The sequence below is a fragment of the Panulirus ornatus genome, chromosome 1 (assembly GCF_036320965.1).
Source record: "Panulirus ornatus isolate Po-2019 chromosome 1, ASM3632096v1, whole genome shotgun sequence".
Taxonomy (NCBI): Eukaryota; Metazoa; Arthropoda; class Malacostraca; order Decapoda; family Palinuridae; genus Panulirus; species Panulirus ornatus.
In genome coordinates this window covers 93,316,284-93,337,859 of record NC_092224.1, presented here as the reverse complement: position 1 = coordinate 93,337,859, position 21,576 = coordinate 93,316,284, and the positions used below count along the sequence as shown (strand labels likewise).

At 49.8% G+C, this 21,576-nt stretch overlaps 1 protein-coding gene across 4 annotated transcripts in view; it reads left to right on the top strand.

The window, feature by feature from the left end:
• Positions 1–21,576, top strand: part of LOC139751036 (fibroblast growth factor receptor 4-like) — a 341,174-nt gene that overhangs the window by 152,019 nt on the left and 167,579 nt on the right. The window contains exon 2 of one of the 4 annotated variants that reach the window (XM_071666176.1): positions 12,258–12,313. The exons of the other annotated variants lie outside the window; for them this stretch is intronic. The gene's annotated coding sequence lies outside the window, so the exon portion shown is untranslated. The remainder of the gene's footprint in view (positions 1–12,257; positions 12,314–21,576) is intronic. 4 annotated transcript variants of the gene reach the window in all.

Genomic DNA, 21,576 nt, shown 5'->3' with positions numbered 1-21,576 from the left:
GTACCGTCGTGTTCATGGGGTCAGTCAGGTCGTACCATCGCCCTAAAGGGTCGTACCGTCGTGTTCATGGGGTCAGTCAGGTCGTATCGTCGCCCTAAAGGGTCGTACCGTCGTGTTCATGGGGTCAGTCAGGTCGTACCATCGCCCTAAAGGGTCGTACCGTCGTGTTCATGGGGTCAGTCAGGTCGTACTGTCGCCCCAAAGAATCGTACCGTCGTGTTCATGGGGTCAGTCAGGTCGTACCGTCGCCCTAAAGGGTCGTACCGTCGTGCTCAAGGGGTCAATCAGGTCGTACTGTCGCCCCAAAGAATCGTACCGTCGTGTTCATGGGGTCAGTCAGGTCGTACCGTCGCCCTAAAGGGTCGTACCGTCGTGCTCAAGGGGTCAATCAGGTCGTACCATCTCCCTAAAGAACCGTACCGTCGTGTTCATGGGGTCAGTCAGGTCGTACCGTCGCCCTAAAGGGTCGTACCGTCGTGTTCATGGGGTCAGTCAGGTCGTACCTTCGCCCTAAAGGGTCGTACCGTCGTGTTCATGGGGTCAGTCAGGTCGTACCGTCGCACTAAAGGGTCGTACCGTCGTGTTCAAGGGGTCATCTTGCCCCAATCACCTCACCCTTTCACAATCTCTCAAAGTACCTCATGTTCTTCACCTTCTTGGCCCTCAGCGTGATCAGCCAATCACGTACCGTCGCTGGGAGGGTAATTGTCTTGTGTGGACTGTTAGGTCCAGCTGTCAGGGGTTTGTCTTTCGAACGAGGATTAAATGATATTTGTAACTTCGAGGGGTAAGGGAGGGACGGGATAGAGGGTGTTGTGGCGCCAGTTTGAGGTGGAGGTGGAGGTGGTGATGGTGGTGTGGGGGTGGAAAGTGGTGATTTAAGTGGATTTATGAAGGCATACAGTGGGGTTAGGGGGCGCCATTCGCTTCCCACCTACGTTCGCATAATGGCTCGTGTGGTTGGTCGGGTGTCGACTTGTGAAGGGTAGGTCATAACAGGTGAGTATAGGTGGCGACAGGTGAGGGTAGGTCGTGATGGGTGGGTGTAGGTGGCGACAGGTGAGGGGTAGGTGATGATAGATGAGTGTAGGTGATGGCAGGTGATGTTAGGTGGCGACAGGTGAGGGTAGGTGATGATAGATGAGTGTAGGTGATGGTGACAGGAAACGGCTGGTGATGGTAGGTGATGGGGGGTAGGTCATGACAGATCCCGACAGGTAAGGAAGGGTAGGTCATGACAAGTGAGGGTGGGTCATGACAGATGGCGGTAGGTCATGACAAGTGAGGGTGGGTCATGACAGGTGGCGATGGGTCATGACAAGTGAGGGTGGGTCATGACAGGTGGCGATGGGTCATGACAAGTGAGGGTGGGTCATGACAGGTGGCGATGGGTCATGACAAGTGAGGGTAGGTCATGACAGGTGGCGGTAGGTCATGACAGGTGGCGGTAGGTCATGACAAGTGAGGGCAGGTCATGACTCGTGAGGGGGAGGGGGTGAGTGCAGACAGGTGATACTAAGTTTAATATGGGAATTGTTCATCATTGGATCAGTACTGGGGCACCAGGAAGGACCCGGCGCCTGCAGTATACCGTGTCCCTAGGCGTCCCTGGGCTTCTGGAGGAGGAGGAGGAGGTCGTGCTAGAGCTCCCCTTCGTCAGGATATAGCGACTGTCTCACACACACACACACATACACACACACACACATTTTGTATCATTAGCGTTCATTTGATGTCGGTGACATACAGTCGTGGACACGGGTCTTACGACACGTCCACTATAGTCCCGGGACGCCCCTTGAACCTTTCGTGTCCCAGGTGGTGGAACCACCCGTGCCTACGTACATCTGGTCAGAACCAAGACGCGAAAAAGGTGATTGTGTGTAGCAGTTGCATATCAGCGAATGTAATTCTTACAGGACGATTTTGATATGCCCTAGATCACTGAGGTTGCTTGTGTGATTAACGCTCTTAAAGACCTTGTTAGATCATATGTGGTGAGGCGGGGCGACGAGGCGAGAGAGAGTTGAGGACGTGGATCACAGGAGCCACGAAGAGTGACGAGAGAACCTCATGTGTTTGGCCTTAGCAAGATAACGTGAGTTGGTGGTAGACGCTCATGTAGGTGGCAAGTGAGATGTTGGTGGGAAGTCGCTATTTCTTTTGGTCAGACTGAACTACTGCTGCTTGGTTTTGGTGGTTCATTGTTGTGTCGTAGACTATTTCCATCAGTTTGGTTGTGTTGTGGTGATGAGTATATATATTCTAAGTTTAATTCTCCCCTCTCTTTTTTTTTTTCTTTTTAATTTTCCAAAAGAAGGAACAGAGAAGGGGGCCAGGTGAGGATAATCCCTCAAAGGCTCAGTCCTCTGTTCTTAACGCTACCTCGCCAACGCGGGAAATGGCGAATAGTATATATATATATATATATATATATATATATATATATATATATATATATATATATATATACATATTCTTACGTTGCTTCTCTGGTACAAGTGTTTATTAGTGTCTTACGATTTGACTCTATTCACCTTGGGAAATCCATGTCTGTGTTGCTACCGTTCTGCTGTGCCAGGAAGATAATTTGTATTGTATGAAACAGATCTGTACCTGGAATTTTCATAGTGACGTGTATACGTCACCTCGTCACGTACGTTGGTTTATGGAAACGTTTATGGACTCTGTAGCGCCAGGGGAGAGAATGATTGCTCAGTCTAGACTGGGAATCGTTCGTCCCACAATGATCTAAGTGTGCATTAGGACAACCCTTTCCCATCTTCCATATAGGGAGTCTACGTAGGCTCAGAGCCTTCGGGTCGTTCTTTCGTCCTGTAGACTTGTATCAGTGGATGGTTGTAGAGGTAGAGGCCGGGGTGGGATATCTGTGTACTCCTCCTGGAGTCTTACAGTTTGGCCAGCCTCACGAGTTCGGATCTTGCTCTGTGTGTGTGTGTGTGGTGTGTGTGTGTGTGTGTGTGTGTGTGTGTGTTCAAGGCTTCGGTTCTCACCATTTAAGGCGGCCTGGCCGACCGGCCTGCCTGCCGGTCGTATAGTCGTTGCGTACGGCATATTACGTCACGGGGTAAATATCTGAAGTACTCCACTTGTATGTAGAGATTATATTTCTTATCTCATCTTTCTACTTGCTTATCTGTCTATCTATCTATGCATCTAGTCTATCTATCTATCTATCTTTGTAGCTTGCTATCTGTCTGCATATATGTCTATCTGTCTATCTCTCCATCCATCTGTCTATCGGTCTATCAGTCTAGTTATCTGTCTGTATATCTGTCCATTTATCTAAGTTCTATCTAGTCTATCTATCTATCTTTATCTATCTATCTATATCTATATCTGTCTATCTATTTATGTGTCTTTATCTATCCGTCTGTCTCTTTCAATCTATCTATGTCTGTCTATCTCTGTCTATCTATCTATCTATATCTATCTATATCTATGTATCTATCAGTCTTATGTTTTAAATCCGTCTCTGTGTTTCTGTTTACGTGATACGTGGATTAACCGCATACATAACCCCTCTCTTGTGGGAGGGAATCAGAGTTTTTTTTTTTTTTCAGAGAGAGACCCGTGCCTCTGAGACGAGAGAGAGAGAGAGAGAGAGAGAGAGAGAGAGAGAGAGAGAGAGAGGAGAGAGAGAGAGAGAGTGAGTGAAGACCGTCTCCCTGGATTGGTAAAGTTTATTTAACCCACTCCTCCCCTCTCTCTCTCTCTCTCTCTCTCTCTCTCTCTCTCTCTCTCTCTCTCTCTCTCTCTCTCTCTCTCTCTCCTCTCTCATGCATGCAGCCTCCACACACACACACGGGTAACTGATGACGTATGCCATCCTCACATCAGAGCAGGTGACGTTGTGTTGAGTCCCGACGGTGGACAAAGAGGTCATCCACTGTGGTGGTACATGCCAAGCGACGCACGACACACGCAAAAAAAAAACACACACACACTCCCTCTCCTTCTCCCTCTCCTTCTCCCTCTCCTTCTCCCTCCCCCTCTCCTTCTCCTTCTCCCTCCCGCTCTCCTTCTCCCTCTCCTTCTCCCTCCCCTTCTCCCTCTCCTTCTCCCTCCCCTTCTCCCTCTTCTTCTCCCTCCCCCTCTCTCCCTCCCAACACACACTCCCTCTCCTTCTCCCTCCCCCTCTCCCTCTCCTTCTCCCTCTCCCTCTCCTTCCCCCTCTCCTTCTCCCTCTCCCTCTCCTTCCCCCTCTCCTTCCCCCTCTCTCCCTCTCCTTCTCCCTCTCCCTCTCCTTCTCCCTCCCCTCTCCCTCTCCTTCTCCCTCTCCCTCCCCCTTCTCCCTCTCCCTCTCCTTCTCCTTCTCCCTTAATAACCCTGTAAGTTGGCATGTAGCTCGCTGGCGATACTATATATTACTACGGTAAGGGGGAGGGAGCGAGGAGGGGGTCGTCTGCCTCCCTCCCCCTACTGGCGCTGACGCTGTTACTACTACTACTACTACGTCTGTCTGTCTGTCTGTCTGTCTGTCTACCATGGTTTTGTGGGTGGTGTCCTGGGGGTCCTGGTGTGTGTGTGTGTGTGTGTGTGTGTGTGTGTGTGTGTGACACCCAGACACTTTATATGATTCTAGTTTGAATTGTGCTCGAGTGTATATACGACCCCTTATTTTAAAGAGAAAAAAAAATGGGTTTCACCTACGCTTCACACACGAGTTCCAGCTCATCACTTTAGCCATAGGCCATTATAACACATACATTTTGTATTTCTTTTTTTTTTTTCTCTTCGTTTTGCTCCTGTTTATTTCACTCCCAGCAAGCTCTGTGCTTTGAGGCAGACGATGCGAAGTGGGTCGTGGAACAACGCCTCCCACTTGTTAGTGAAGATGTACGACTGTCTTGCATCGTAATGATTGTTTAAGGTTGAAATGCCTGTCTAGATGTACAGAACATGGATCCGTCTGGGCCTCTCTCTGTGTGTTACGGTCGTCTTTCAAGGACTGTGAGGTGTGTGTGTGTGTGTGTGTGTGTGTGTAATTACTTGATTACTTGTTTGTACTACACGGGCGAGGAGGGGGAGGGGTGTACACTCGTACACCCCCCCCCAATCTCTTGACAATTTTTACTATCACAGAGCTTTTTAAATTCATGTACCTATGTTGTCTGCATTAACCATGTCTGCAATCATCTTACACCCTACATCCAACACTCGTGTACGATAAAAGTATTTCTTTACATTTTTTTTTTTTAATTTCTTGCTTGATTTCATGTTATGTTAACCAGGGTTTTCTACTATCACAAAACTTTTTAAATTCATGTTCCTGTGCTGTCTGCATTCACCATGTCCTCAGTCATCTTATACCCCTACATCTAAAACACGTAGACAATAAAAGTATTTCTTAACACTTTTCTTTCTTACATTTCTTGCATCATTTCATGTTATGTTGTCCCCTGGTTGCTCACTCACCACACGTCTTGAAGAGTCTGGTCAGTGTCTGCACCATCGAACTGTTATAAAAAACTTTTAAAAAGGTTATGGTCAGGTCACCCCTCAGTCTTCTCTCTTCCAAGTTGGGTAGAATTTTAAAAGCCCTCCAGGGAAGCTTTCCTTGTAACGCAGATCTCTTAATTCTGATGCCGTCTTTGCTGCCCTCCTCTGGACCTTCTCTATGAACTCCTTTTGTGCTTCTTCAGGAGCGGTGACCAAACCCGAGAAGCATATTCTCGTGTTGTTCTCACACGTGTTATTAAACAGCTTGCGCAATATCTTCTTATCCACGTCCTTGAATGTTATCCTAATATTAGCCAGCACACAGTTTGTCTCTTTTACTCTTATCCTCATATGGGATTCTGGGCTGGGACGATGTTCGTGTGTGTGTGTGTGTGTGTGTGTGTGTGTGTGTGTGTGTGTAGTATGGATGATCTGGCCTTTTATAGGACCGTCCGGTAGCGTGTCTCGGGTCTGTGGCACAACGGGTTCCACCATTCGCTACCGAACAGTGGCACTTCTCTCTCTCTCTCTCTCTCTCTCTCTCTCTCTCTCTCTCTCTCTCTCTCTCTCTCTCTCTCTCTCTCTCTCTCTCTCTCTATCTCCGATCTCTCTCTCTCATGCGTTTTGGAGACAGTGTTACTGTTGCTGGGAGACAGTGTTACTGTTGCTGGGAGACAGTGTTACTGTTGCTGGAAGACAGTGTTACTGTTGCTGGGAGACAGTGTTACTGTTGCTGGGAGACAGTGTTACTGTTGCTGGAAGACAGTGTTACTGTTGCTGGGAGACAGTGTTATTGTTGCTGGGAGACAGTGTTACTGTTGCTGGGAGACAGTGTTACTGTTGCTGGGAGACAGTGTTACTGTTGCTGGGAGACAGTGTTACTGTTGCTGGGAGACAGTGTTACTGTTGCTGGGAGACAGTGTTACTGTTGCTGGGAGACAGTGTTACTGTTGCTGGGAGACAGTGTTACTGTTGCTGGGAGACAGTGTTATTGTTGCTGGGAGACAGAGACCATGTTACTGTTACTGTTAACAGTCTTGTACGTCCCCATCCGCCTGTTACCTCTTCTCTCAGGTCGGCCTTGAAGTTCTTTGAGCTCCTTACCTCCTTCCCCTCCTCTCCTCCTCCTCCTCCTGTTCCGTCGTAACAGCGTCCAGTGTTAGTAAGGTATTGTTACGTGGTCCTTTGTCACAACGCACACGTCAGAAGCGATCAGGGCTTATCACACGAGTGTGGCCTGTTATGATCTCTTCCTCCTACTTTCGCCCACTTCTTATATATATATATATATATATATATATATATATATATATATATATATATATATATATATATATATATATATATATATTATCTCTTTGTCTTTTCTCCTTCGTCTGTTCTTCTGCACTGCTGCCTTTCCCCCCCTCATCTTCATCCCACACGTCACGTGCTGGGATGTGGATGTGTTGCCCTCCCCTTTCCCCCCCCCCTTCTACAACCAGCCACGTGTAGCGACTTACCTTACCTTACGTAAGGTAAGGTAAGTTGGCAGGCAGGGTGAGGGAAAGGTAGGTGGTGTGTGTGTGTGTGTGTGGACGACGCTTCTCTGTCGTTTTTCATCTTCACTCACTTTTTCCCACCCGTTGGTTCCCTAGCGCAAACTGTTATTTTTTTGTGTGTGTACGTATCATCATCATCATCACCCCGGGTGTGGAGCGAGGGGTGTCATGTGGAAGGGTGGATGGATGGATGGGTGGGTGGTGGTGTGGTGGTGGTGGTGGTGGTGCTGGTGGTGGTGTGGTGGATGTCCTTGAATTCGTCATCGTTGTCATCTTTGAGAAATGCCCACGAGACTATCCATCTATCTTCCTGCCCATCTACTTATCTCTCTATCTCTGTGTCTGTCTGCCCCGTCTCTGTGTATGTTTATATGTGTGTGTGTGTGTGTGTGTGTGTGTGTATTTTTATTTATATATCTGTCTCTCTCTGCCTTTGTCTGGTCACTGGGAACGCCTGGTTTAAAAAGAGGGGCGTACATAAGTATACGTGGGTGGGTGAGGGGTGGCTGTAAGTAGGCGTTATTGGATTATAATCCCAGGCTGATAGGCGTGCTGAAGAGAGACTTTTTTTTTCTAATGTGATAATTAGCCAGCTGGCGGGAAATGTCGGATCTGTTCTTGTCGGAGGAGAGGGTGAAAGCCTGCTAAGGCTTTAGGAAAAGACGAAATGATATGGGTGGGAAGACGGGGTGGCGTGGAGGTAAGTGAGCTTGGAAGACAGGCATGTGTGAAGAGCTCTGTACCGGGAGAGATTGGGTGGAGAATAGCAGAAGGTGAGAGTAAACGAGGCTTGGGGACTGGGGTGAGGAATGGGAGGTTTTAGGGAAGTAGTGGTTACATGAGTGAGGAAAGTGTGTGGTATGGGATGTGGGCATTGTGAGAAAGGGTATAGTGAGTGGTGGGATAAGGAACTAAAGTTGTTATTGAAAGAGAATATAGATGTGCATGGGCGATACGTGCAGGGAAGGAGTGTGAGTAATTAGGAGGTGTACAAGAGGAAGTGGCAGGAGGACAAAAAGAAGGTGCATAGGCTGAAAAAGAGGGCATATGAGAGTTGAGATAGTAGGGTATAGTCATATTCTAAGGAGATTAAGAATATATTTAGTTAGGACGTCAATAGTGTAAGGAGTGCAATGGAACAAATAGGAGCAGCATTGAAAGAAATAGATGCCAAAGAAGAGGTAAAGAGGAGATAGAGTGAGTATTTTGAAGTCATGTTGAATGTGTTAGAACAGTTACATGATTGGATGGCAGATGTAGGGTTTGGGGATGTGGAGGAATGCAAAGCGACAGTCATGACAAGTGGTTTGGTGAAGAGAGAAGAGGTGGTGAAAGCCTTGCATAAGATGAAGACTGGCAAAGCAGCTAGAGTGGATGGTATTGCAGTTGAGTCTTCAAGAAAGTGGGTGACTGTTGTAATTGGTTAATTATATTGGCTTGTCAGTGTATGTATGCCTCAGGGTGAGGAGTCTGAGGATTAGCCTAATGCTTGTATCGTGTCATTGTAGAAAAGCAAAAGGGACAAGAGTAAATGTTCGAATTGCAGAGGTTTAAGTTTGTGGAGTGTACCTGGTAAGTTGTATGGGAGAGTGGTGATTAAAGAGGGTGGTAGCATGTACGGAACATCAGATTAAGCAGGGACAGTGTAGCTTCACGAGGGGTACAGGATGTATGAATCAGATGTTTGCTGTATAGAATCTGTTGGAAAATATTTAGAGAAAGAGTAGAATTTATATGTGGTATTTATGGACCTGGGGAGAGTGTGTGGTAGGGTTGATAGGGATGCTTTGTGGCAGGTGCTACGAATATAGGCTGTGGGACGGAAACTACAAGAAGCATTAAGAAGTTTTTATCAAGGGAGTAAATGGTGTGTGCGAGATGTAAGACAGGAGGGGGGCGGAGTGGTTTTAGGATCCGCGACAAGGGTGTATGATGACACCAAGGCTGTTTAATCTGTGGTTATGGATGGGATGGTCACGGAGGTAAATGCGAGGGGTCTTGGAGAGAGAGAGAGAGGTGTGTGAATCTTCAGTCTGTTGAGGTTGATTACGAGCACTTAAGACGAAATTTTGCCGAAAGGCTGGACTAGTGTGCAACCCTTACCGCACGGAAGTGTAGTTAGGAAGAACAGCTGGTGTGGGTCACTTATTGTCAAGTGTTACGTACGAGGTGGAGGAATGGTGTTGCATGTTAATGGACTGAAAGCCAGCAGCCTACGTGTGGGTAAGGCAGAAAGAAAAGGACAGTACCCTGGGCCAGAGGAGTGACACTTGACAGGTACATGATTGTTGGTTCGCTGCGCAGCCACATCATTAGCCCTCCCGATACCCTGGCGGGCGTTACCGATATTAAGCCTCCTTGGTCGATGGCTTCCTATCTTACCATAGGTAAGGAGGGGAATAACGGGAGGTGAGTCACTTGCTGTTTTCTGTGACGACGCTGCTCTCACGTGGTTGACTCGACTGAGGAATTGCCAAAGCTGGAGTGTGAACTTGGGAGAGTGTCTGTGTGTGAGAGAGAGGAGGACAGCGAGAGAGTTCGTGGGACTAAGGTTATTAGGTTCAGCAGAGGAGAGAGAGAGAGAGAGAGGTGTTGGAGTACGAGTCTGAATGGAGAGAACCCGGAGGAAGTGGAATGCTTTCAACATCCAGGGGTGGACATGGCGCCAAAGCGGATGGAGTCGTGTGAGCTGAAGTCAGCCCTAGGGTGGGTGAGGAGAGTGGCAGGGAGGCGTAAGTTCCTGTGTGGGATGAAGACTGTGTGTGTGTGTGTGTGTGTGTGTGTGTGTGTGTGGAAAGAGTAGCCACTCACTGTCCGTGAGGGCAGAGATGGGTAATGTTTTTGAAGAAGAAGTCTCGACCGTGTCGTGAATGGACCCTAGGTTAAAACACCAGAGCGCGGAATACTGTGGGATGTTTCGCATGTCAAATGCAGGGGTAGACCATTAAGAAGACGATGGGATAAGAGGAAGGATGTCATAGCAAGACGAGATTGTTTGAGAAAGCAGATGAGGGATGTGCTGAAAAATGGTCATGGAGAAAATGGGTTAAGGAGAGTTTTATGAAGTAAGTGGTCGCGGGTGGGGGAAACACCACGGTAAGGTCTGTGGGGGCGTGGCTGAGGTTGGAAGGGCGCCTGGGTGTGTTGGGCTGTGGTTTCAGCGCATTAGACACGACAGCTACTAGTGAGTGGATGTGGGCAAACGAGGGTGTTCGTCGTCCCCGTTCATGACTGCGCCTCGCCGCGCAGGAAGGCGTCGAGCAGCGCCACCACCGGATGACGCATGCGTCCAGGGTAGGGAGGAGGAGGAGGAGGAGGCCGATGATGTTGTCGTGGCGGCACTTGACGTGTGGCGCTGATAGCGGCGGGGTGGTGGTGGTGGTGGTCGACGCATCCCCCGTGTGGCCGGGAGCGGAGCCGAGGCAGGAATGAATCACACTCTCGTTCCTCGTAACAGACTTCGTGGCCTGTGAGGCGCTGGAGGTGTCTGTGTTTACCGCGGCGCCGGGCGGCTTGGGGGAGAGAGGAGGAGGGAAGGCTGGGGGAGGCTTGGTGGTGGGGGTATGTGGGCCTCCTTCCCGTCCCCCCCCCCCCCCGACCCTGCCACGGGAGGGGGGAGGCGTTCCCCACCCACCGCTGGTGCCACCCAGAGGCGGCCTCCTTCCCGGAAGGTCTTACTATGGCTCACGTGGGGGCCTTCCTCGAACCTCGGCTCTCGTCCCCTGCCCAGTGTGTGTTTGATGGTTCTTCCCTGAACCCTGGCTCTCAGTGCCCTGTGTGTGTGTGTGTGTGTGTGTGTGTGTGTGTGTGTGTGTCGGGCCATCCCAGAACCTTGGGCCTGCCCCGTGTGTGTGTGTGTGTGTGTGTGTGTGTGTGTGTGGTTAACTACCCATTTGTAGTGTAGTTGTGAACGGAGTTGTACACTCGTAGGACCCGATCTCTGGCATTGCCTCTATCCTAACAACTTGTCAAACTCACGTATCCTCTACACGTTCACAGATTCAACACTGGACTCACTCAATCCTTCCCCTTACTCTCGTGTCGCCACAGTATTTCTCTACGTCTTTATGCTAACAAGTTTCTTGCTTGGTTTCTAATTTCTCGCCTTGGTTTCTTACTCTCGCCTCTGGTTGTTCTCTCATAACATTGTTGACTGCCGACGTCATCAAACGGGTTTAGAAACTTGGAGGAGGTTGTGATCAAGCCGCAGGAGCAGCCTCCATGGTGGGCCAATTTATGGCCTCCAACCTCTTACTGTAATTAACTCTCTTAATTCTGGTACTATCTTTGGCTGCCTTGCCCGCCTTTGGACCCTCTGTGCCCCAGTAGGAGCAGCGAGAAAGCTTTGCCGTAATGTTTGCTGTCAATACTTTTGAAACATTTGCTCTAACCATGTACGTAAGTGTGATTTATCTATGTATATATGGTAGCCAACGGCTCGGTTTCCATACCATCTCTCCTGGAAGCTTTAGTGACAGGTTGAGGAACGAAGGTGACGCCCAGCTCTCTCTCTCTCTCTCTCTCTCTCTCTCTCTCTCTCTCTCTCTCTCTCTCTCTCTCTCTCTCTCTCTCTCTCTCCCCCTCTCTCACACTCACACACACACACAGATTTCATGCAGTTTATTTCGTGCTTGGTGATATTCGTATCTCGGCTGTCTTCCCCAGTGGCTCACAGTCTGCATGACTATGTAGTTGCTGTGTTGAATGGCACGCGTGCACCGTTTGATCCATCAGATCCTCTTCATAAGTCTGTGTCGGTTGCCTCATGACCTTGACATCATTTACAAACATAGTCAGGTACAGTCCATAGTTTCCTCGCTGGAGCAGTGGTCCTAGGACAGTGCCCTGCGGTACGCCAGTGGTGACCGTCGAAGACGTTTTCCTCCCCCCTTATTCCTGCGGAAGATCCACCTTCGTTACATACGTCTGGATTCAAACACCGACAGACCATCGGGGTACTAACGCGACCGTGTTGTGAAGGTGGAAGAGAACAGAAGCTCATGTATTAATGTGGAAGGCGTAGAAGAAGGAACTTGCTTATTAAGCTCCCCTGCGGGACATTGTCAAATGCTTTCAGGTAGTCCAAGAACAAATGGGCCACGCGTCCTCCTCCTCTTTCGTCCAATAGATTTTTTTTTTTACGTATGACTTTTCTTGCCTGAATCCATGTTGTCGCTCACTTGGGTAATTTCTCCTCTTCATGTGGTCATCTGATTGACTTTCCAATTACTCTTTTTTTCGATTGTTTTACAGACCTCACTCTTGAGAGACTGATCCAGCGCATTTTTTCTCGCTCACCTCGCTTGAAGGTAGGCATGACACTTGGCCTCTCCTACTCCCTTGGTATTAATCCCTCCTCCAGCGACATACCAATCAGTACTTCAAGCGGCCTGCCAAGTGCATCTACACACTTTACTAAGAGCATCTGTCGGGAAACTTCATCAAGACTGTGAGTCTCTGTAGGTGTCAAGGCCATTTGGTAGTCTGCTAAAATGCCTCTTTCTTGTAGATTCTCACAGTGTTGGGGTCAGTGTTGTTTACCCACCGTGAAAGCCCCTTTTGAGCTTTGTCATTCCGCTCCCATTGCATACGTGTACGTCGCCCTCCGTGAATCCTCCCCTTCATATCCCTTATCAGTAGCTTGATAAGCTGGTCCTTATCTCACAATGTACTCTTGGTGAACTCATGGAAAAGTGTTGCATTATATTCCTATTTTTTTTGTTTTTTAAGTCCTCATTTTTCTCCCACGATTGTTAGGTTGTGCCCATTCCTTTGCTCGTTTGTGATTGCCTGTGTTTGCAGTACAAGGAGGGAGTTTTTACACTCGTAGGGGGGGCCCCATCTCTTGCACATTCGCCTCTACCATACAACTTTGTAAATTTATATATGGTCTCTGCATTAACTTTGTCCTCAGTCATTCTGTTCCACTTCCAGCACTCGTATACAATGAAAATACTTCTTCCCATCTTTGTCAAAAGGTTTCTCGGTTTTCATGTTGTGTCTTCTGATCTCTCTGTCTTTAGATCACTCGAAGAATTGTTCTCTGTCTTGTGTCGTCAACATGTTTAAAAACTTGAAAGTTGTGATCAGGTCACCCCTCACTGTGTGTGTGTGTGTGTGTGTGTGTGTGTGTGTGTGTGGCTCATTCATCTACTCAGCTCTCACAGCTTGGGGCATCTAACCCCCCACTGAGGAGGTTGTTGAAGTGTTATATATATATTTTTTTGTTCAAGTGGTATTAATTTTTCATACAGTCTGTCTGTTTGTGCCTGCAATTGCTCCATGTTGCAATACCAGCTGTGCCCTCTCCCTCTCTCTCTCTCTCTCTCTCTCTCTCTCTCTCTCTCTCTCTCTCTCTCTCTCTCTCTCTCTCTCTCTCTCTCTCTCTCCCTCCCTCCTTCTCTCTCTCCTGTGTACATACATCACCCCCGGACCTTTCCCATGGGATGACCCGCGCCTCCTCATATAATAATTGTAGAGTCCCGCTGCGGGTGACTGAAGGTAGTATAATTAGGAGTTATAAACCCACTATAATTATCCTTGTTGTGTCACCAGGACCAGGGGCGCCCCCCCGCACTGCTGGGGGTGTGTGGTGGTGGAAGGGGCGCGCCCCTCCTGGGTCTGGAGCGCGGCGCTGGTAACCCGAGCCAGAGACGAACGTCGTCTTGTGTACTGGTGTGAAGTTCTCCCCCTTCCCCCCTTTCCCAAAGAGTCATGGAGACCCCGCCCGCCTCTCTCTCTCTCTCTCTCTCTCTCTCTCTCTCTCTCTCTCTCTCTCTCTCTCTCTCTCTCTCTCTCTCTCTCTCTCTCTCATGCCCTCGTCCCTGCATCTCACCATCTCACTCGTCGCGCGCTGCCTGGGGTGTACCGTGTTGTGTTAGTGTGTGTGTGTGTGTGTGTGTGTGTGTGTGTGTGTGTGTGTGTGTGTTAGATTGACAGTGGGTTAATTCGCTTCAGGGATGAATGGGATGTGAGTGGATTAGCTTACACGCTGGGTAGCGTAGTGTGTGTGTGTGTGTGTGTGTGTGTGTGTGTGTGTGTGTGTGTGGTAGTGGTAACGTTGGAGTGTTGTGTTACGGTGTTCTCTGTGGTTATTTGTTGACTGAATCACTTGAAGAAAGGTTAAGCATCGTTACGAGGGGGGGTTACTTCCACTCTTACACTTTTGTCTTTTTTTTTTTTGTAAGATTTATTTGCTTTTTTTGTTTGTGTGTTTCTGTTTTTGTTCCACACAAGAGGACATCCGTTGTTTACGTTCCCATTGCCTGCTGGTGGTGGTATGAGTGGGTCGTGTTGCACACAGTTGTGGCTGGTGTGTGTGTGTGTGTGTGTGTGTGTGTGTGTGTGTGTGTGTGTGTGTGTGTGTGTGTTAAGTGTGGTCAGGCCTCCACCACGCCCGAGGAGCGTGCATCACGGCTGGGTCCGGAGCGGGTATGGGTGGATGGGTAGGGTAGGGTAGATGAAGGTGATGGATGGGTAGGGTAGATGGAGGTGATGGATGGGTAGGGTAGGGTAGATGGAGGTGATGTATGGGTAGGGTAGGGTAGATGAAGGTGATGGATGGGTAAGGTGAGGTAGATGGAGGTGATGGATGAGTGGGGTAAGGTAGATGGAGCTGGGACCTGGGGGTAAGGAAGGTGTTGATGATTAGGGGGGAGGGAATGGGATGGATGGATGGATTAGGGGATAGATGAAGTAAAAGGAAGGTTAGATAGATGGAATATATGAATGGGAAATTATACAGAATGAGGATAGGAGTGAGGATGGAGTGGATAGGAGGCGTGGTGTATTGGGCTACGTGTGTGTTTGTGTGTGCACTAGGTAGGCTCTGTGTGTGTGTGTGTGTGTGTGTGTGTGTGTGTGTGTGTGTGTGTCCCACCTAGGGATGTGCCCGTGTCTGTGGGTGTGGTGGGGAGCGGAGGGAGGGAGTTGAGGACAGTGACAAGGAAAAGAATGGAGCGGAAACATGAAACGTCTGCCTGTCTGGGCTCGAGAGAGAGAGAGAGAGAGAGAGAGAGAGAGAGAGAGAGAGAGAGAGAGAGAGAGAGAGAGAGAGAGAGAGAGACCATCCCCCCCATCGTCCCTTTCCCCTTCCACCCCAGCCCTGTCTGCCACCACACCCATCTGATGCCAACGTATTTATCCGTTCCACCAGAAATAGCATATATTTACACTGAGCTGTTGTCAGTGACTCTAAACAGGCCGGAACTTTGAGCAGGAGCCAAACACGAGCCTGGCTGGGGCTTCCTTGTATTTGTTTCTGTATTTGTTGACGCGGGAGGCTGTGTTATTTGTTGCCGCGGACGTGTGTGTGTGTGTGTGTGTGTGAGTGGGTGTGTGTGTGTGTGTGTGTGTGTGTGGGTGTGTGTGTGTGTGTGTGAGTGGGTGTGTGGGTGTGTGTGTGTGTGTATTTGTTGTTGATGATGGAGCGGCTTCACTCGTCCAGCAGTGGTGTTGCTGGCTGTCTCACACCTGACTGGATAGAATGTTTACCGTAGGATTTTGTTGGTGAAGGGCATATAGTAGCGGTGGTGAAGGATGGTGTGTTGGTGTTGGTGGAGGGAGAGAGGTGTTGTTAGTGGTGGTGTAGGAGGGATGGGGCGTTGCGAAGGTGTGGTCGTGATGGAGGGAGAGTGTGTGTTGGTGGTGGTGGTGGTGTAAGTGAGGGAGTTGTGAAGGTTGTAGTGATGGAGGGAGGGTGTGGGGGCGATGATGGAGGTTAGAAGGAGGGTTTGGCACTGGAGGGTGGAGGGAAGTATAGTGATGGTGGAGGGAGGGCGTGGAAGTGGTTGAAGGAGGGCTTGGCACTGCAGGGTAGAGGGAGAGTTTGGCACTGCAGGGTGGAGGGAAGTATAGTGATGGTGGAGGGAGGGCGTGGTGGGTGGAGGGTGGAGGTAGGGGAGGGAGGGCGTGGTGGGTGGAGGTAGGGGAGGGAGGGCATGGTGGGTGGAGGTAGGGTAGGGAGGGCGTGGTGGGTGGAGGGTGGAGGTAGGGGAGGGAGGGCGTGGAGGGTGGAGGTAGGGGTGGGAGGGCGTGGAGGGTGGAGGTAGGGGTGGGAGGGCGTGGAGGGTAGAGGGTGGAGGTAGGGGAGGGAGGGCGTGGTGGGTGGAGGTAGGGGAGGGAGGGCGTGGTGGAGGGGGTGGAGGTAGGGGAGGGAGGGCGTGGTGGAGGGTGGAGGTAGGGTAGGGAGGGCGTGGTGGGTGGAGGGTGGAGGTAGGGGAGGGAGGGCGTGGTGGAGGGTGGAGGTAGGGAAGGGAGGGCGTGGAGGGTGGAGGTAGGGGAGGGAAGGCATGGTGGAGGGTGGAGGGACAGGTAGATTACTATAATGGTGATGAGAGGCAGGCGACCGCTGCCACCACATCTGCCTCTCTATATATAACCACTGCCAGGTATATATCCTCCACCTCCACCCCCACTCACCTCTCTCTCTCTCTCTCTCTCTCTCTCTCTCTCTCTCTCTCTCTCTCTCTCTCTCTCTCTCTCTCTCTCTCTCTCTCCCTCCCTGATACTTGCACCTTCCGTCTGTTCCCTCCACGTAAACCCGACTTGTCCCCTCCCACCTTCAGTAGACCCCCCCGTCAGTGTCAGTGTGGGACGGGTCGGTCATCACGTCCCACACCTGGGACGTCCCGGGTCACCAGCTGGGCTTGAGATCACTTGATGGCCCACCTTGATCTTCCTAGCCGTGTGGCACCGTGTAGCCCAGCCGTGTGGCCCGTGTAACCCAGCCGTATGGCACCGCGTAGCCCAGCCGTGTGGCCCGCGTAACCTAGCCGTGTGGCCCGCGTAGTCCAGCCGTGTGGCCCGCATAACCTAGCCGTGTGGCCCGCGTAACCTAGCCGTGTGGCCCGCGTAACCTAGCCGTGTGGCCCGCGTAACCTAGCCGTGTGGCCCGCGTAACCTAGCCGTGTGGCCCGCGTAACCTAGCCGTGTGGCCCGCGTAACCTAGCCGTGTGGCCCGCGTAGCCCAGCCGTGTGGTCCGCGTAGCCCAGCCGTATGGCCCGCGTAACCTAGCCGTGTGGCGCGCGTAGCCCAGCAGCGATGTACGTCTGTATGTATACGTTATCATCACCACCAACACTGGAGTTAGACACGCACCCAACACTACATTGTATAAACCTGTTTACCCCCCTAAAAAAAACCTGGAGAACTGAGTAGCGTTCAGACCCATAACATTGGTTTAGATGCTGACTGAGTTATGTCATTTATAAAAAAAATACAAAAACAAATCAACCTTAACATGGCTCGTAAATTGAAGAAGATTCCACCTTCGGCCATGGAGCTTCGTCCAGAGATATTGTTACGTTTATAAACTGTATTTCCAGTCGTTATTTAACATCAGATAACAATGCAACACTGCAGGCAACACAGGTGTCCCATGGAACACCCATCTGGTGTTCAGTATATATCTAATGATGGTTTGGAAGGTTCCTCTGTCCCCACAGCTGGGTCTGGGACCTTACCTTGCTTTATGTGTGCTAAACGATGGTTTCGGAGGTCTTATATATATATATATATATATATATATATATATATATATATATATATATATATATATATATGTTGGAAAGGATCACAATTTTGCGCGTGATCAAGATATTCGTATGAGTCCACGGGGAAAATGAAACACGATAAGTTCCCAAGTGCACTTTCGTGTAATAATCACATCATCAGGGGAGACACAAGAGAGAAATATAAGTCAGTTGATATACATCGAAGAGACGAAGCTAGGACACCATTTGGTAAACATATATATATATATATATATATATATATATATATATATATATATACATATATATATATATATATATATATACACACACACACACACACACACACACACACACACACAAGGTTACAATATGACCCCAATTATGGCCCCAAGTGAAGAGTAAATAAGGTAAATGAAAAGGGAAACCAGTTCATCCACATATGTTACACATACACGTCTTATGTGACATACCAGCAGATGGTACCCAAACCTGCAGACTGGATGGGTTTTCATAATGGCTGTGGCATAAGGTGTGGAGTCTACCTGTAAACCCATTGTGTCGTTAATGGGTTCGCTCGTAGGTATGGAGTTACCTGTAAGGCAATTGTGGTGGTGATGGTGGGGTTGTGGTGATAGTAATGGTGGTGGTATTACGGTTGTGGTGGTGATAGTAGAGGCGTTGTTGTGGTGGTGGTGTTAGTGGAGTTGTATTGGTGATAGCAGAGGCGTTGTGGTGGTGATAGTAATGGTGGTGATAGTGAGATTGTGGTGGTGATGATGGTGATGGTAGCGGTGATAGTGCGGTTGTGGTGGTGATAGTAGTGGTGATGGTGTCAATGGAGTTGTGGCGGTGATGATAGTGGTGGTAGTGTGGTTGAGGTCGTGATAGTGGTGGTGGTGTGGTTGAGGTCGTGATAGTGGTGGTGTAAGTGTTGTGGTGGTGGCAGTAGTCGTGGTATTGGGATCGTGGTGGTGGTAGTGGGGTTGTGGTGGTAGTGGGGTTGTGGTGGTAGGGTGGTGTGGGTGTGGGGTAGGGTGGTGGTAGTGGGGTTGTTGTGGTGGTGGTAGTGGGGTTGTGATGGTAGGGTGGTGTGGGTGTGGGGTAGGGTGGTGGTAGTGGGGTTGTTGTGGTGGTGGTAGTGGGGTTGTGGTGGTAGGGTGGTGTGGGTGTGGGGTAGGGTGGTGGTAGTGGGGTTGTTGTGGTGGTGGTAGTGGGGTTGTGATGGTAGGGTGGTAGTGGGGTTGTTGTGGTGGTGGTAGTGGGGTTGTGATGGTAGGGTGGTGTGGGTGTGGGGTAGGGTGGTGGTAGTAGGGTTGTTGTGGTGGTGGTAGTGGGGTTGTGGTGGTAGGGTGGTGTGGGGTAGTGGGTGTGGTAGGATGGTATGTGTAGTGGGTGACGGGAGTGAGGGGCCGCTTTCCGAGTACAGTAAGGAGAGCCAGGAATGTAGTGGGCAAGGTCGACTTACACTTCCGGGCCCACCATCACCCACCCGCCAGACCCACCCTGGTATCGGCCCACCAACACCCACCAGACCCACCCTGGTGTCGGTCTACCACCACCCGCCAGACCCACCCTGGTGTCGGTCTACCACCACCCGCCAGACCCACCCTGGTGTCGGTCTACCACCACCCACCAGACCCACCCTGGTGTCGGTCCACCACCACCCGCCAGACCCACCCTGGTATCGGCCCACCAACACCCACCAGACCCACCCTGGTGTCGCCCACCACCACCCACCAGACCCACTCTGGTGTTGCCCACCACCCACCAGACCCACCCTGGTGTCGCCCACCACCACCCACCAGACCCACCCTGGTATCGGCCCACCAACACCCACCAGACCCACTCTGGTGTCTACCACCACCCACCAGACCCACCCTGGTATCGGCCCACCAACACCCACCAGACCCACCCTGGTGTTGCCCACCACCACCCACCAGACCCACCCTGGTGTTGCCCACCACCCACCAGACCCACCCTGGTATCGGCCCATAGACGTACCACCAAAGCAAGTGGAAAACGGATGATGTCAATTGATGAATTATTATCATTTTCATGTTACCATGTTTACCCTCCCCCTCCCCCTAGTGATGATCCATTAGTGGAGCTGGCGTCTGTAGATTCAGCTAGTTACCCTTAGCTAGGTAGTGTAGGTAAGGCCTGTGCGAGGCGTCGTGATAAGGCCTGTGCGAGGCGTCGTGATAAGGCCTGTGCGAGGCGTCGTGATAAGGCCTGTGCGAGGCGTCGTGGTAAGGCCTATGTGAGGCGTCGTGGTAAGGCCTGTGTGAGGCGTCGTGGTAAGGCCTGTGCCAGGCGTCGTGGTAAGGCCTGTGCCAGGCGTCGCAGTAAGGCCTGTGCCAGGTGTCGTGGTAAGGCCTGTGCCAGGCGTCGTGGTAAGGCCTGTGCCAGGCGTCGTGTTTACCTTCAATGCGAGTTTCCAGGTCGGTTCCGACGTTGCCGTACTGGCTGGTAGTTTGGCTCCCTCTCCCTTTATAAGGTTCTGGTGGCTGTACGTGGGCCTGTTAACGGGGCTGTGGGCGTCCAGCAGCTTCGGTTGGTTTCAGCCGACAGCCCACACAACCCAGTAGCTTGGGCCCAGCCCAGCCCAGGCTCTGTGGTGGTGGTGGGGTTTATAGAAGGCCTACGAAGACCACACTCAAGTTATCCACCACATTGTGGCGGCTCTTCTTGTGATCATTTTGGCTTTCCCTCCAACACTCTCTCGGTGACGTCATTTCTCCCCTCTACTTTCTCAGAGGGGAGAAGAGGGAAGGGGGGAGGGGAGGAGGAGGAAGGAAGGTGTCTCTATGGGGCCGAGTTTACTGTAGTTAACATTTTTAAAGTCTCCAGTTACAACCCTCTCCAAATACCTGACCTAAGGTTTACCCTCATGTTGGTGTTGTGTTGATATACGACGAACTCAAAGGTGAACTACTGTAGATTAACCTCCTTTGACTTGTGGTGAGTTAACCCAGTTATCCAGTATACCCTCACTGAAGATTATCCCATTTTGCCATTTCAGGTTTTTCTGTTGACATCAATTTTCAAGATTGAACTGTCCGTTTCTCTGTATTTACCAGCCTACTTCACCTTATTCTTGTAAACCGTCTTATTGTGTCGTAATTCGCGGGTTTACCTCTGTTTATTAGTTTACATCAACCAGCCTACTTCACCTTATTCTTGTAAACCGTCTTATTGTGTCGTAATTCGCGGGTTTACCTCTGTTTATTAGTTTACATCAACCAGCCTACTTCACCTTACTCTTGTAAACCGTCTTATTGTGTCGTAATTCGCGGGTTTACCTCTGTTTATTAGTTTACATCAACCAGCCTACTTCACCTTACTCTTGTAAACCGTCTTATTGTGTCGTAATTCGCGGGTTTACCTCTGTTTGTTAGTTTACATCAACCAGCCTACTCCACCTTATTCTTGTAAACCGTCTTATTGTGTCGTAATTCGCGGGTTTACCTCTGTTTGTTAGTTTACATCAACCAGCCTACTCCACCTTATTCTTGTAAACCGTCTTATTGTGTCGTAATTCGCGGGTTTACCTCTGTTAATTAGTTTACATCAACCAGCCTACTTCACCTTACTCTTGTAAACCATCTTATTGTGTCGTAATTCGCGGGTTTACCTCTGTGTTTTAGTTTACATCAACCAGCCTACTTCACCTTACTCTTGTAAACCATCTTATTGTGTCGTAATTCGCGGGTTTACCTCTGTGTTTTAGTTTACATCAACCAGCCTACTTCACCTTACTCTTGTAAACCATCTTATTGTGTCGTAATTCGCGGGTTTACCTCTGTTTATTAGTTTACATCAACTAGCCTACTTCACCTTACTCTTGTAAACCATCTTATTGCGTCGTAATTCGCGGGTTTACCTCTGTTTATTAGTTTACATCAACCAGCCTACTTCACCTTACTCTTGTAAACCATCTTATTGTGTCGTAATTCGCGGGTTTACCTCTGTTTATTAGTTTACATCAACCAGCCTACTTCACCTTACTCTTGTAAACCGTCTTATTGTGTCGTAATTCGCGGGTTTACCTCTGTTTATTAGTTTACATCAACCA